General features: G+C 37.8%; 1 pseudogene; it reads left to right on the top strand.

Annotated features, from left to right (window-relative positions):
* Positions 1–15789, top strand: part of LOC107664536 (centrosomal protein of 112 kDa-like) — a 155870-nt pseudogene that overhangs the window by 1304 nt on the left and 138777 nt on the right.

Below are 15789 nucleotides of genomic sequence, written 5' to 3'. Positions count from 1 at the left end.
CAAGCAGCATATATATATATATATATATATATATATATATATATAAGAAAATTATAATTTTACAAGAAAATTTATGTTTTACAAATCCACATTTCCCCATCAGAGCGCCAGCGGTGTGCACTGTGGATTAAAAAGTTGTGTGATCCTGAGACCTGTGGCTCTGGACTGACTGGAAGGAAAATCGTAACATGTACACCCGACTCCTTCTGCACATGTTCAGAAAAGGAGTTTTATTTTTCCATTTACCCACAAACCTGAAGCAGGCGGCCTCAAGACTTTACCCACATACATGGTAAATACTGCACTGATACATGCCTTTATCTTGATTTGTATAAGGCAACCTCTTGAGCGCATGATTTCTAAGCGTTGTGAGTTTTGTGTGTTTTTCTGATTTAGTCCATCTATTTCGGTGAGCCGTTGCTGGGAAAGTCACAGGAGCAGAGATCTGCTGTGCTGCCAGACTGGGTGTCTGGGGAGTTGGGTCAGGCTGATGGCTCATGGTCCACCTCGCCCCTCTCAAACACACACAGGTATGACACTGGGCCTCCTGTTAATCTTGACTAAGCCCCTGTGTTGAAGTTAAGATGTGTTGCGATGTAATGTATGATTTATTAATTTCATATTTGTGAATGAGGCTCCAGTATCCCGGCAACTCTGCATAGGACAAGCAGTTTGATGGATGAATAATTGTGAATATTGAATCATGAAAATGACATATATGTCCAGGTCATACAGTATTTTGACCCAAAATCAAAAAAAAAAGAAAAAAAAAAGATATTTTGCAAGACAACAAAGCCTATTATATTACACTAGCCTTTAAATTCATAGGACTGGGTGATTAAAATAATGATGCTAATACTAGTATTAAAAATAATAAAAGCAGCAATTAACACTAAATACAATCATTATATACAAAGTCAAAAAGATTTATTTATTTTTTTACATAAATGAATTCTTTTATTCAGGAAGGATGCATTAAATTAATTAATAATGACAGTAAAACATTTATAATATTACAAAAGATTTCTACTTCATGTTTTTCTATTAATAGTTGAACTTTCTATTCATCATTCAAAGGATCCTGAAAAAAAAGTATCGGCAGCATCCTGAAAAAAATTAAGCAGCACAAATGCTTTCAACATTCATAATAATGAGAAATGATTTCTGAGCAACAAATCAGCATATTGGAATAATTTCTGAAGAATCATGAGACACTGAATACTGGAGTAATGATGCTGAAAATTCAGCTTTGCATCACAGGAATAAATTACATTTTAAAATAAATTAAAATAGAAAACAGCTATTCTAAGTTGTAATAAAAATATTTCACAATATTACTGTTTTGACTGAATTTGCCTGCTTTGCTATAAATAATGTCTAATAGCTTTGTGGAATAATTATATGTAATTACCTCATTTAAGTGAAGACTATTTTCTTTATGTATATGCATACTAGAAGCATTGTATAGAAAGAATAATCAACAAAACAACAACAATAATAAATGCATGTTTTATTTTTAAATCTTGTGCAGTTTGTAGGTAGTTTAAGACTAGGTTTATAGTTATATATATTGTTTAGAAATACTGATTTTTTAAAATGTAAAATTACTACACTATGAACATTTCATTGCATTAATAATGTAATACTTATTGCACTATGTGCAGTTATTAAATTATGCTTTGTTACAGATGTCAAGAACAGAGTGGCACTCTGTTCAGGATCTCTAGACTTATAAGGATCTCTAGAATTGTTGCAGCGACGAATCTTTAATAGATGTATAGAAAACAGATATAATAATATCTTTAATAGTGGATATAAAAGCTGTTTTTACACATGAACAATTTTGGCCTGAATGTTTTGGATGAGATTTCTGTTGTTTTATCTTGTCGCTCTTGGTGTGAATGGGCCTTCTAACCTCAACTATGCAAGACAAAAAATCATTGGGAAAGACACGTGTTTGTGTTTAGCCACACAAATGTATGTTTGACAATGCCAGGCCTCTGTTTTTCCGCAAGTTTCAAGTCATGACTCAAAGAGTCCATTGACCCTCAGAGCGGAAGATTAAACTGGTTCTTCTGAAATTAGAGATCTTTCAATTGAAGCAGTCAGCAGATAGAGGAAGTCCATCTGCTTGAAAGCCTGGATTTGTGCTTCAGTGCTTAAATTTGGAGAAGACCATTAAAGGCATTTAGATCACAGACTCAAGTCCTGCTGGAGAAAATTGCAGCCATGTCTTTTATGTATCGCTCTCATTTAGATCAAATTAAAGCTTTGAGCTTTCGGCTCTTCTCTGATGTGGCTGTGTTTGCTTTCAGTCAGTCAGTCAGGTGATGATATAACAGTTCTTCTGCTTCCGTGGTTTTCAGGGGTGAAAACAATTGTCACGGGAGTCTCTTTTTTTCTTTAATCCATTGCTGTTGAACATTGTTTAAAGTTTTACTGCTTTTGTGTACAATCATTATGTCTATTTATTTCATTTGAAACAATGTTTTTTTTTAGGAATTGGACTTGCTTCTTCAAGCCATAAAGTTTAATGTTTTTTGCTTTTCAGACACTTTATTTCTTTATTTCTGCTTGTATATGAACATTTCAGATGACTGATGTGAAATGAAATGTGAAAATGTTAAAGTGGGTGACAAAGGGGTATTTTTATTTAAAACATGGCATTATTTTCAAGACAATGAGCACATTGTCCCCATATTGTCACAGCAGTCTACTGTAAAGCAAAAAACAAAACAAAAACATATTCTCCAAACAAGATGATTTTCTATGTTGTTGTATTAAGTGTAATTCCTACGTTTTTTTCTTACATTATGAAAAGTAGTGTGTGAAATATCCTTATAATTGTCATGAAAATAATGGCACAATGTCAAATTCACAGAATTGTCAGTGGTTTAGAATGTTCCATGTTCATCCACCTGATGGCGATCTTCACTTAACTTTGGCTCCTCAAGCATATGTGCCGAGTTTAGAGGCTTAAACACAGATGAATGTTCAGACACGCATTTGTTGTGCTTAGCTGGTGTGTAACAGATCTGAGAGCAGTGAGACATGCTGATGTGCATCAAGAAGAGTGCCACATGTCATTTTCAGTAATCGTTTAATATATGAAGATTCGACAAGTTGTGGTGTTTGTACAGTGGTTCTCAACCAGGGGGCTAGAGCCCACCAGCCAAATTCCAAGGTGCCCCCCCTCCCCGCCCCTTCTTCCTAATTTTCTGGAATCATAACAAGAATCATGGTTCAATAAGTTATCAATATTCTCAGATTCTGTTAATTAAAAATAAAATGAAAACAAGCAACTTATAATTAGAGCCAAAAATGATTGCATCTTAAAAATTAGGAAATATTTTTGACTAAGGGCAGCCTTATGAATTATGTGGTTACTGTTACAGGAATATTGTGTTGATTTTTGCTGACTTCAGGTTTGTTGTTGTTTTGTTATTGATGGATATTTGTGATGTGATGTTAAACACTCATCTTTCTACATTTGCTGATTGTCTCACCTTTCTTGAGGTTTGTGTGTCAAGTGCTGAAGTCATTGAATTTATTGGCTAAATGAGGCATTTTGCATTCAGTGAGTGAATAAATTTGAATTGACAATACAAAGTAGTATTACTTGAAACAATTTTTTGAGAAGCTAACAATCTGAATATATCAGGTTAAATTTGTATCGGGGTTTTTTTGTTTTTTTTCCTCCAGTGTAACAAACACACTAGCAGCAGCATACAAACAATGACTGAAAACACCTAGAAACCATATAGCACTGCTTTGGCAACCAGCTACAACACCATAGCAGTGCCTTAATGTGTGGTCATATTAACCATTGTTTGGCAAATTTCCATAGTCATTTCAATAGGAAGTAGTGCGATCTGGAATTTTGCATGAGGGCGAAATATTTTCCCACACAGATTTTGCATCTGATTCATTGGGTCATGCGAATTCACCATGTTGACCAACAAACAGCTGCTTGGTTTGAAAGTGACTTCTGTGTGAACTGTGCTTCATATACAGTGCTACACTACTGACATTAGACAAAGGGCCTTTTTGTATCAAATTTTTGCTAATATGCCCGCACATTTACTGACCAACCCAGAACACACTAGCAACAGCCTAGTAATGCTTTTACAACTAATCACAACACATGCGACCACTCAGAACGCCCTAACATTAATTAAAGGCCTAGTTGCCATAGTTTCCTCATGTGAAACTTCTCATCTGTCTGTCTGTGTTTTATGTGTTCACCGGAAACATTAGCCAGAATCTCCAACCATTGCCAAATGTGGCAACGACGGCCATAAGAGACATCAGATGTGTTCCCGAGTCCAAGGTTTGAGTCAAGTGTGCATGAATGCTTTGGCCTTGAGTTTTAAGTGGTGTGGATGAGGATATGTCCCTGAGACCGAGGCCGTTCTGAGCAGCTGCAGGTCAGGACAGGAGGGCTTTAATCAGGCCGCGGGGCAGCAGCACCTCCACGATCTGCCCCCACAGCCCTTTGATCCCACACTCTCATCTGATTCAATTATCCCTATCCACCTGTTTAACGGCCAGGCGCCAATCACAATAGCTGGCCCTCATCTGACAGCTCAAAGGGAAGGTAGACTGTGTGTGTGTGTGTGTGTAGTATGCATGCAGTCCCACAGATTTAGCTGCTGTGCCCTTTTAGATCTGTTCTTTGATGTAGTGTGCAAACGAAGAGCCATATATACAGTATGTGTATATATTGTTCCCTTTCAGCCCCATCTGGTTGGCATGCTGCACTACACAGCTCATGCCAATGGTTGCATCCCAGTTTACATATTATCTGGATAATATGCTGAAGATAGTTTGTCAGATGAATGGAGGATATACTGTTTTCTTAAGGCAGCGTTCCACTAGCCGATTTTTCAACTGATTTCCAGTCGTAAGGTTCATTTATATCGTTGTTACAAGATGCTGTCTCTATTTTTTTAATCTGTATTTTTGTAAATCTCTCTCTCTCTCTCTCTCTCTCTACTGAACATATTCTATATATTGAGCTCTGAAGGAATAAACATAGTCATATGCATTTATGGGATGAAAAGGTGAATTGCATCATAATTCACTTCATTGCATATTTTTGCATGGTGCTTCTGTTTTTATTTCGGTTAGCTTCATGTGAGAGGAAATGTGCCGAAGAAGTAATAATGAATTTTAAGGTTGTAATTTGGCATGGTAATGCTTATATGCAAATGGAATCTGTACACTTCAAGATTTTGACACATTAGTGTGTCAGTGCTGCTGTATTGTTTTATTGCACACTTAAAAGAATGCACTTTCTCGTCCACAGTGATGTGGATATACTTTAGTAAATATTTCGATACAACTATCATTGCTATAAGCATATAAATAATTGTAGGCCGTGCATTTAACTATGTGATTGACAACAAAATAAAAACACTGGAGGGTTTTTAAAACTGCGTTCTGATTTATATTTTAGGCTAGAGCTTAATGGTAAGTCCAAACGAAACCACAGCAAAAAGAAAATAGAAAAAAGAGGGTGTATGTGTCTCCAAATACTTGTCGAGACTTTCATATAGTCATCACATCCTCCCTCTCTTCATCATTTGACTAACGGGGATTAGTTTAATTAGTTGAGATTTGCGTTAAGCATTCATAATTAGCTCGAGAACACGTTCTTAATGTGCCAATGAAACAAATGTGTCATGGCTGTCGAAATCTGCGACATCTAATCAGACGAGTTTCAGCCTTTGAAGTTGTCATTGGTGGCCTCAGCGAAGCTGATCAAACTGGAATTATCTGGGCAAAGAAAGAGATCATAAATATCAGTGAACTGGAAATGATATACTGTATAATAAATGCACAGGCATGAGTGTGTGTGTCAAGTACTAGGAACCATGGACCATATGTGTTTTAGTTGTGTTAAAGATGATGCAATTTTTCCATCATATGTATGAGAGGCTTTTTTAATGCTTCCCTGCATGCCTGTGTATGTGCTAATGGAAACCCAGGCAACATGGAAAAGACTGAAGCATCTAGACTGTTGTGCGCATTGATTTTGAAACGTTTGTATACAGTAGGTACTTGTATGATCTAGTGTAAGGGAGCTAACACTGATACAAGTTAAAGTTTGGCTCTTGTCCCACTTGTGGGACGCTTGGCGCTCTTTTTACCCACATCACATATTTTAGTAATCATCATAAATTATATATCAACCTCAAAATTCATCCTGTGAAAACTATTTTGAAATCGAACATTGCGTTACCATGGAAATGGTACTTTAAATCTTTTGGCCATCTCCTCCCCCTTAGGGGGCGGTGTCAAGTGTCATATAAAAAAATGTGAGTTTGGGTGTCACCCGGTGGCTGTTTGTGGTATAACGGCCTAAATAAAATTTCACAGGAATCTCAATTTTTTTAATATCAACTTCAAATTTGGAACATAGCTTATTTAGACACAAGGCTTTAATTTTATAGCAATTTTAGAGTAAAACCTGTTATGAAAAATATTTATTTTATATAAAACAAAAAAAAAATAGTACAGTACATTTTCTTTACAGTAAATTTAAACTTTTTGATACTTTCATATTTTGAAATGATTCCACTTCTGCAATAATTTGCTGATTGTCTTCTTTAAAAAGAGTCCAACCTTTGGTCAAAAGCGTTCATGAATTATAACAATTTAAGTTTGGATAATGCACTTTCATGTCTATGTTCAAAAATGGGGGGTGACAGTCGAAGGGTTAAAAAGGATGGGAGAGTGATCTGAAGTCTTTTCTCTTCCACAGGAAGAGGAGTTTGTTCAGCGATAAGTCACCAACCAGACCGCTGTCCTCAAGTCCCGTCAAACGCGACATCAAGGATGATGTCAAGATGGTGAGAACTTAAAACTGTCATAAATTCAACTTATCCAAGTTGACTTATCCAGTTTCATGAATAAAGCTTTAAAACCAGCCTGACCTTAAGGCCACGACCAAAATACTTCTCCTCACAGGGTGTATATATTGAGTTATTTCACCAGTTGGCCACATAGAATCAACATGACCTTTCTTGGATTAAAAACTTAACACAGCTTCTGCACAAGTTCTTATAGCTTTGCGTTATAATCAGGAACGTTCCCACGTGTCCCAGTTTTTATCTGGCGTTTGGGTTCAGACACCTTCCTGTAATGTGAGTTATTTGCTTCCCACAGTCCTATTAAGCTTCAGCAGTATCCATGCATTTCATTAGAATTGAGCTTAATTGTACATTTCCTTGCTTCTCTTTCCTGACGAGGCAAAGCTGAACTCAGGAAAGGGAATTTGGAACAACAGTTCCCTGGAAACATTCAAATTACATAGAGCTGTTAAAGAGCTGGATTCTCCTGACAAAACAGCAGCCCCTGAAAACAAAGAGGGGCGGTATGTCATGTGACGCTCCGCAGGAATTTACTGCATGTGAAGGGAAAAGCAGAAATAATGTGGAAAAGTCAAACATCTGGTGTGCCATGAGAGGAGTATGTCTGTATCTCCAGCCGTCTCTGTTACTTGATCTCTCTATCACTCACTCTCTCTTTCCTATATCAAAAATCTAAAAATATATATTTTTCTTTAAATTTCTATAAAAAATATAAAAAATGTATAGTTTGTCAAAAATGTTTTGTTTTTTTTAACCGAACTTTAGTTTTTAGAACAATGTTATGTTTCTCTCTCATGATGATGCAGTATCTTTCATAGCTCATGATGAATATTCAAAATCTTGAAAAAAAGAATAATAATGTAATTTGATGTTTATGCGCAAAATCTGTTCTTTGCTGTGCACCCAAATGATAAAAAGAGTTGTAAAAGCTGTTCCAAAAGTTATGTTATGCTATATATGTTACTTATTGTAGAATGTTATATTATAATGTTACTATAATGTAATTATCATAATTTGAGTGTTTTTAGATTGGGATTTCTTAATCTCTGCTCTTGTCTAGCAGATTTTACAGTCTCTTTAGTTTAACCCATTGTGGTGGATAACTCAGAATTCCCAGAGCGTGCTCCATCCCTGGACATGGTTTGTCGTCTATTTGTTCCTCACTGTCTGTTTCTCCTCCAGGCGGAGGCACACAGGAGGCCGCCCATCTCCTCTGACAAAAGTGACTTTGAGGCTCGCTTCAACAGCTGGAACCTGGGGGTAAAGTTGGATGTTTCACTTCAACATGTATTTTAATATCTGACAGTTTGTTGCTATGACTGTGACCATTTCATGTGAACTGAGCCAAGAAAGAGTTGATCTGGACTGTCATGGAGACCTTGAATGATCATTTCAGTAATGAGGACAACAGAAACAGAATATGACTAATGCTGTTCCTGTTCACGAAACGTTGAAACAGTGAACAGTTGTTCCGCTTTAGCGTGCAGTATTCAAAAACCTGTATCAGTGCTATTTTTCACTTACAGTCTCAGTAAAGTACACCAGATGCAGTATTTTCCAGAAAAAAAGTTGCACTATGCCAACATTTCATTGCTGAAAGAAAAAACCAAACAAAGCAGATAAGTTGCATTGTTGAAAGTAATTTTATTGAGAAATAATGTAAAATACTAGTAAATAAAACGAGACATTTATAATCATTATAAGCATGACATGTACAGTATTTTAGTTTTCCCCACTCCACAACAAATCCTTTAAATTTAACAGTATTCAGAACTGAACTGGAATGAAAAATGTTAGTATAAAACAAATTAATTATTCATTGTAAAAATGTATTATAAACGTCAAGCCTATATATATATATATATATATATATATATATATTCATATGACATATTGTAATATAAGTTCTAGCTTGTTTCAGATTATGGAAAAAAAAAACACAATTTATATTATGGAAAATATGTAAAAAAAAAAAAACACTTATCAGTGGCCATAGTTCATTCTTAGCAATTGTCCCCCTCAGTATCCTGGGTTTGAATTCTTGGCTAAACATAAAAAAAAAAAATTGCATTGTTTGCTGTGGATGACTACACCATGTGGGAGGAAAAATGTGCTGCAATGATTGCACTGGCATGCAGATTCCTTGGAATCAAAGCGTTTGAAGCTTTATAGGACTGTGTTGGGCTCCAGATTTACTCAATAGCCACTTATGACTTACCCACAGATTGCGAAACCATCCGGCTGCTTGTTTCATCACAAAGTTTATGCAGAAAAACAAGAGTCGGAACTTTGCTCTTATCAGAGCGTGGCGTGTTGAGATAAGTACGTGCTCAGAGCCACATCACACTCACACTGTGTTTGAGAAGTGAGCACTTGTCCATTGAAGAATTTTGACTGGGTCACTGTGACTCATAAATTTATTTAAATTCTGTGCTACTAATGTCACCAAAATGAAATTGTGAAAATAAGGACATTTTAAAAATATTTCCCCGGACAATTCCAATCTTCCCATAGTAATGCCTTGAGCCAGAACTTAACGTCAAACAGTCTGCACTCTTCACAAGCATACCAATGGCTTACTTATCATTACTCTGTTGACTTACAGTTGGCTTTTTCACACCATGTGTAGATTTTTGAAACGTGATTTTGAAATTAAACACCCTACAAATCTCTTCAGGCACAGTGTTTGTTGATGTATATACAGTATATCAACAATCATACTGTATATTACAACATATATTATGTCCGCCTTGGAAGTTTGCCCCCTACTGGACACCAGGAGCTTGGACCTGAGCTGAGATGTTGAAGTTTCCATAAATGTCCATATAACCAAAAATTAGTTGTGCATTATGACACAAAGATAGCTGGCTGCCAAGTGACATAAAAATAACGATTCAAAACAAACAAATAAATAAATGGTGGTTCTGCTGTACCAATAGAAGTAATTTCTCAAAAAAAAAAAAAAAAAAAAAAAAGGAAATTGAAAAATGTTTACTCAACCAGCTTAAAAAAAAAATTGGCAACTTTTTGGACTGACCCTTTTTTGTGTGCGTGATTTGTCTCTGTTTGTTATATTAAACTGTGTACAGGGTTTCAGACGTATTCATTTATTTATTTGAGATTTTGTTTGCTTGCTTGTTTGTTTTTCCTATTCTATTTTGCATTATGGTAAAGTATTTGAGGGGATTATGTGCCTATTTGTCATGAAAATAAGAAAAAAAAATGATCTGAGTATTATAATAAGACAGATATTTTGATTATTATAGTTTTTTTTTTTTTTCCTGTGCAGTAAAAGTGAAATTCTGAGCTTTTATTATATGAATAATGTTTCAGTTGTGGTCTGTCTCATTATGTGACGAGACTTGTCGTCTACAGTCTCATCAGAGTGGACAGAGTGTGTCCTGGACAAATTCCCATTGCTTACAGATTATGAGTTATGTTGACAAAAGACAAACCCACTGGAGGGAAAAAATCGTTTTCAAAAAGAAACGGAAATGGCCTCGCTGCACACAATGCCTCAGTGGGCTGAGGCTTGATCTCTGTAAACACAACCAGTGTAGGGAAGAGACTGTATTTAAGTGGCACTCTTTGAAGTCATTCCACATTGTTTATGACAAATAAAAGGAGGTCAGAGGTGTACAGGAGGTGTTTGGGACTTACCAGAAGAGGAGGAGAATAAGGTTGTGTTGTATTGTCTTATTTTTTACAGATAGAAAACCCCAGATATCTGCATGAGAACCCTATCCCTCTGTCCCCAGTAAGTGCTGACGGCTCCTAGCACCACTGATCTCCATAATTGCATTTACAGTTAAATAACAATTCCAAGTAACACTTTAGGGACCAATTCTCATTATTAACTAGTTCTTTATTAGCATGCATATTGACTGTTTATTAGTTCTTATAAAGCACATATCAATGTCTTATTGTGCATGACCATATTTTAGATCCCTTAATGCAACCCATACCTAAATTTAACAACTACATTACTAACTATTAATAAGCAGCAAATTAGCAGTTTGTTGAGCCAAAAGTTGTTGTTAATAGTGAGAATTGGTCCCCAAACTAAAGTGTGACCCAATTCCAATGAAAACATGATGTAAAATAAAGAACAAAGAAACAAATTATGAGAAACAGAACAAAATACAAAAGACACAACTTATGTCATCAGTGCTTGAAGCTTTTAAGGTATCTAACAGTAGTTGTAAGAATTCAAGAAAGATTCAGAGAAAAATAATAATAAAAAAAACCATAAAGTGGTCAAATATATAATAACATGACTTAATTATTGTGTGCTGAAAAAAAAAACTGCAAATACAATGGCCAACTTGGCATTTCAGTTCTGGCCATTGAACAATGTCATTAGTCTTTGACTACTGTTGTTCAAATATGATTAGTAATTATTAGTATTATAGTATTATTTATTGAGTTCTTCGTTCAGATATTTGGTGCTACCAATGCTGTAGAACAACTGTTATTATAACGTTTTTATTAGTAGTATGCACATTTTATTTGTCTCTTTTGTATTAATAGATTTACAACAAATCAAGTCTTGGAAAAAACAGCATCCTTTGTGATGAGGCCACCCCAGTGAAAGCTGATAAGGAGGTAGGGACATGATGTTCTCCCAAAGTGCTTGAAATGTGCTCAAATTGCTTTCAAAAGGGTGCAGACCCCTTAAAGAAATAGCTGACTCAAAAATGACATTTGAAATTTGCAGTGAATAATGACTTGGACACTTCGCATGCAAAAGAACAGAACAAAGATTCTGCTAAACATCTTAATTTCTTCACAAAAGAAAGACATCCCTATGGGTTTGGAACGAAATTATTAAATGAAGACACGATTTTCACTTTTGGGTGAACTGAGCATTTAACCAGTGATGGTTTTCATCAGTGCTGCTGTATTGCTGAGATTTGTCAGCCAGCACGCTTTTCCACTTCTTAAGTAAACGCTCTGTGATGGCTGGTTGCTTTTAATAAACTCAAGAAAGCAATGCTGGATGACAGCTTCACACACCTAACCAAAGCCAGACTCTCTGAGTTTCGCTTGTTTAGGGACGCCGACTTCTCCTACGAGCTTTACAAACGCTGTTTGTGATGACAGTTTCCCCCTGTATGTGGGTTTAAGCTGAAAATCCCATAGAACAAGTTTCTCTTTGATGTCATTTGACTGGTATTGTTGAATATGCTGAGCGTGACCTGCTGTAATCACATTTCCTCTGGGAAGAGCAGCAGTGCTCAATTAGGTCAACTTCAGTCACACAGCATCATCAGCTTTCGTCTTCACTAGAATACAACCATTTCACGAACAGCTGAATAGTCTTTTGAAACAGTCTTTGAGTCTCCAGGGCTGCCGTTTGAAAGATAAAGCCGCCACATTAACTCCACACACTTTTAAGCGAAGAGATTCCGAGATTAGCAGAAACATTGTTTTACTGTAAGCAGGGTAAATAGCGTCTGCGCCGGGCTGTGGAGCTTGGTAATTAATAACAGGTGGCAGCAATGGCAGGCCAAGAGGTTTGCTTGAGTTAACATCAAGGCTGAAGAAACGTTCCCAGGTAATGGGGTGAAGGGTAAGTCAAACGTTCCTCAGGGGCTGCTAGGCTTTGATGAAAGGAAATGGTGCATGCGTTGCCCTTCGTTGCCTCTGATTGAAATGACTGTGGAGCTGAGGGCAGAGAAAAACAAAGCTTGTACGAGTTTTAGTATTCATCACTGGCACTTCTCTTGCTGTGTGTTCTTGGCATTGTGCCTCGCTATCAGTGTTTACTCTTTGAATGAGTGAGGCATTTATATAGCGCTTTATTGTGTATTGCTGTACACCCAAAGCGCTTTACAATCATATGAGGGGGTCTCTCCTCAACCACCACCAGTGAGTAATGAGCATCCACCTGGATGATTCAACAGCAGCCACAGTACAACGGCGCCAGTGCGCTCACCACACACCAGCTACAGGCGGAGAGGAGAGAGAGATAGAGCCAATTCAGTGGATGGGGATTATTAGGAGACCATGACTGACAAGGGCCAGTGGAGGGAATTTGGCCAGGACACCGGAGATACACCCCTACTCTTTATGAGAAGTGCCATGGGATTTTTAATGACCACAGAGAGTCAGGACCTCGGTTTAATGTCTCATCCGAAGGATGGTGCTTTTTGACAGTATAGTGTCCCCGTCACTACACTAGGGCATTAGGACCCACACAGACCACGGGTGAGCACCCCCTGCTGGTCTCACTAACACCTCTTCCAGCAGCAACCTAGTTTTCCCAGGAGGTCTCCCATCCAGGTACTGACCAGGCTCAACCCTGCTTAGCTTCAGTGTGCAACCAGTCTTGGGCTACAGCATGATATGGCTGCAGATATATACAGTATATATCGATATATATCTCGATGAGCCAAAACATTATGACCACCTGCCTAATATGCTGCCAAAACTCTACAAGGCATGGACTCTACAAGACCTCTGAAGGTGTTCTGTGGTATCTGGCACTAAGACATTAGCAGCAGATCCGTCAAGCCCTGTAGGTTGTGGGGTGAAGCTGCCGTGGATCGAACTTATTGGTCCAGCACATTCCACAGATGCTCAAATGGATTGAGATCTTCATCAAGTTCCTGAGACCATTCCTGAGCAATGTGTGCAGTGTGTGTGATTCTGCTGAAAGAGGCCACTTCCACCAGGGAACACCATTGTCATGGAGGGGTGTACCTGGTCTGCAACAATGTTTATGTAGGTAGCACGTGTTAAATTTATGTCCACATGAATGGCCGGACCCAGGGTTTTCCAGCAGAACATTGCCCAGAGCATCACACTTCCTCCACCGGCTTGTCGTCGTCCCACAATGCATCCTGGTGCCATCACTTCCCCAGGTAAATGACCGTCCACCTGATGTAAAAGAAAACACGACTCATCGGACCAGGCGACCTTCTTCCACTGGTCCAAGGTCCAGTTCTGACACTTGCGTGCCCTTTGTAGGTGATTTTGATGGTCATCAAAGGTACTCTGATCTGCGGCTATGCAGCCCCATAAGCAGAGTGTGATGCACTGTGTTGTGACACATTCCTCCCATAACCATTCATTAACATTTTGTGTGACTTGTGCCAAAGTAGACCGTCTGTTGACTCGGATCAGACAGGAGAGCCTTCACCCAAACCTTAATATTTGGTCTTGTCAGAAGATGATCGACGATATTCACCTGATCTGTGACTGGTCATAATGCTTTGGCTCATCAGTGTATATATCATATATTTTACATTTCTAATTAAATGTGGTAAGTTCTGTTGGGCTTCTTTTGTTTATTATTAGCCATAGTCATTGTGCGACACCTACAAACAGTCGCAAGATTCAGATTGCCTCCATTGATACAGTTGACAAAAGGGCTCTAACCATTACAGGAAAACAATCCAGTCAGACTGAATTTACTTGCTCTTTTACTGTTAATAAAATCTGCTGCACATATTCATATTTTCAGATGGGAAATGACTCCCTATAATGCTGATCTATGCATAATGCATATATCACTAACCTGAGCCATGTTTTGATAGCCTAACACACCGTATTTTTTCAAAGAAATCACCCTTTGAGTGGTTTACTTTAGAGTTTTAATATTGAAAAAAGAACACAGCAGCTTTAAGGTGGAGATAATATATTTCCTTATGAGGTAATGTGGTCTATTTTATTTATTTGATTGTCACAGATTGTTTATTTTGACACATTTCAGTTCTGTTATTTTTCCTTCATAGAGCAAAGGCAGTGATTTGATTGAGATATCATCAGTGTGACTGTTCATCCAAACACTGAACAGTCACCCAGATTTTGACTCTCAAAATAGCTGGAATCACAGGTTCAACCCGCAGTGTGGCGCTAAAACTTAGCAGACATTTTGTGAGAATATTCCCTGAGGAAATGTGTGAAACCAACGCTGGGCAAAGAAAAGAGAGAACAGCTGCTCTCGTCTCGTTCGCACCGTCTTCATCTCTCCTCCTCCCACCCTTCCACCTCCTTCTGCTCTTCAAAAAACGCTGCGTCTCTGTGAGTTTAACGCGAGTAAAACACCAATGTCATTCGCTTCACTGATTCCAGGGAATCTGAAGACCTGGAGGTGTGCGCCCGCCCGCTGCACCTTTTCAGACAAGAGTTTCAGAACGCCACTGATGTAGTTTGACAAACTTTTCTAAAAGCACCAATTGAAGCTTCAAAAAAAAAAAAGACACGAAAAGAATAAAAGTGCCGCCCACGTTTGCATCTGTGCTGCCGGGATCTGTTTGACTGTGTGGCTTCAATCAGTGCAATCTTCTCCTCTGACAGGTCTCCTGTGGTCTCTGAGATTGCGCAAGAAGAATTGTACGCAAAGCGAGAGGCGGGGGCTTGTTTCTCAGGGTTGAGTGGAAGTAGGGCAGGTGACGGTAGCAAACGGTGTGTTTTGCTCTTATGAGATCTGTTCTAGCCTCCAGAAAATGCTGCCATGAGACAAAATTCTGTGTTTGGTTTCTACAAAATGTGTCTGGACATTGATTTTAGTTTTTATTCATAAAGCTTTTTTTTCTATGATCTGACTAGATCATAATGCCATAATGCCGTGGGGAAAAAAGTACTTGTATGGAGCTTCTAAGGGTTGTACATCTCAAAAAAAAAAGCAAAAACTTCTATGCGTTTCTTGTGGTGTTGTGTTCTGAAAGGTGTTATAATGCAGGTAAACATTGCATTGTGACAAGCAGGCCTTAGTGTAAACTTCTACACTATGTCTACAGTTTTCCTTTTTCTTTTCTTTCAGATTTCATGCCATTTAAAGGGAAAGTTCAACAAAATATGAAAATCCTATCACCATTTTCTCACCCTCAAGTTGTTCTAAACCTGTATGAGTTTCTTTCGTCTGTTGAGCACAAAAGAAGATATTTTGAAGAAGAGTTGACAAGGC

The sequence above is a fragment of the Sinocyclocheilus anshuiensis genome, unplaced genomic scaffold, assembly GCF_001515605.1.
Source record: "Sinocyclocheilus anshuiensis isolate Anshui unplaced genomic scaffold, SAMN03320099.WGS_v1.1 scaffold435, whole genome shotgun sequence".
NCBI classification, from domain to species: Eukaryota; Metazoa; Chordata; class Actinopteri; order Cypriniformes; family Cyprinidae; genus Sinocyclocheilus; species Sinocyclocheilus anshuiensis.
The sequence above is the reverse complement of the archived record's forward strand: the minus strand, read 5'-3'. Positions and strand labels throughout refer to the sequence as shown.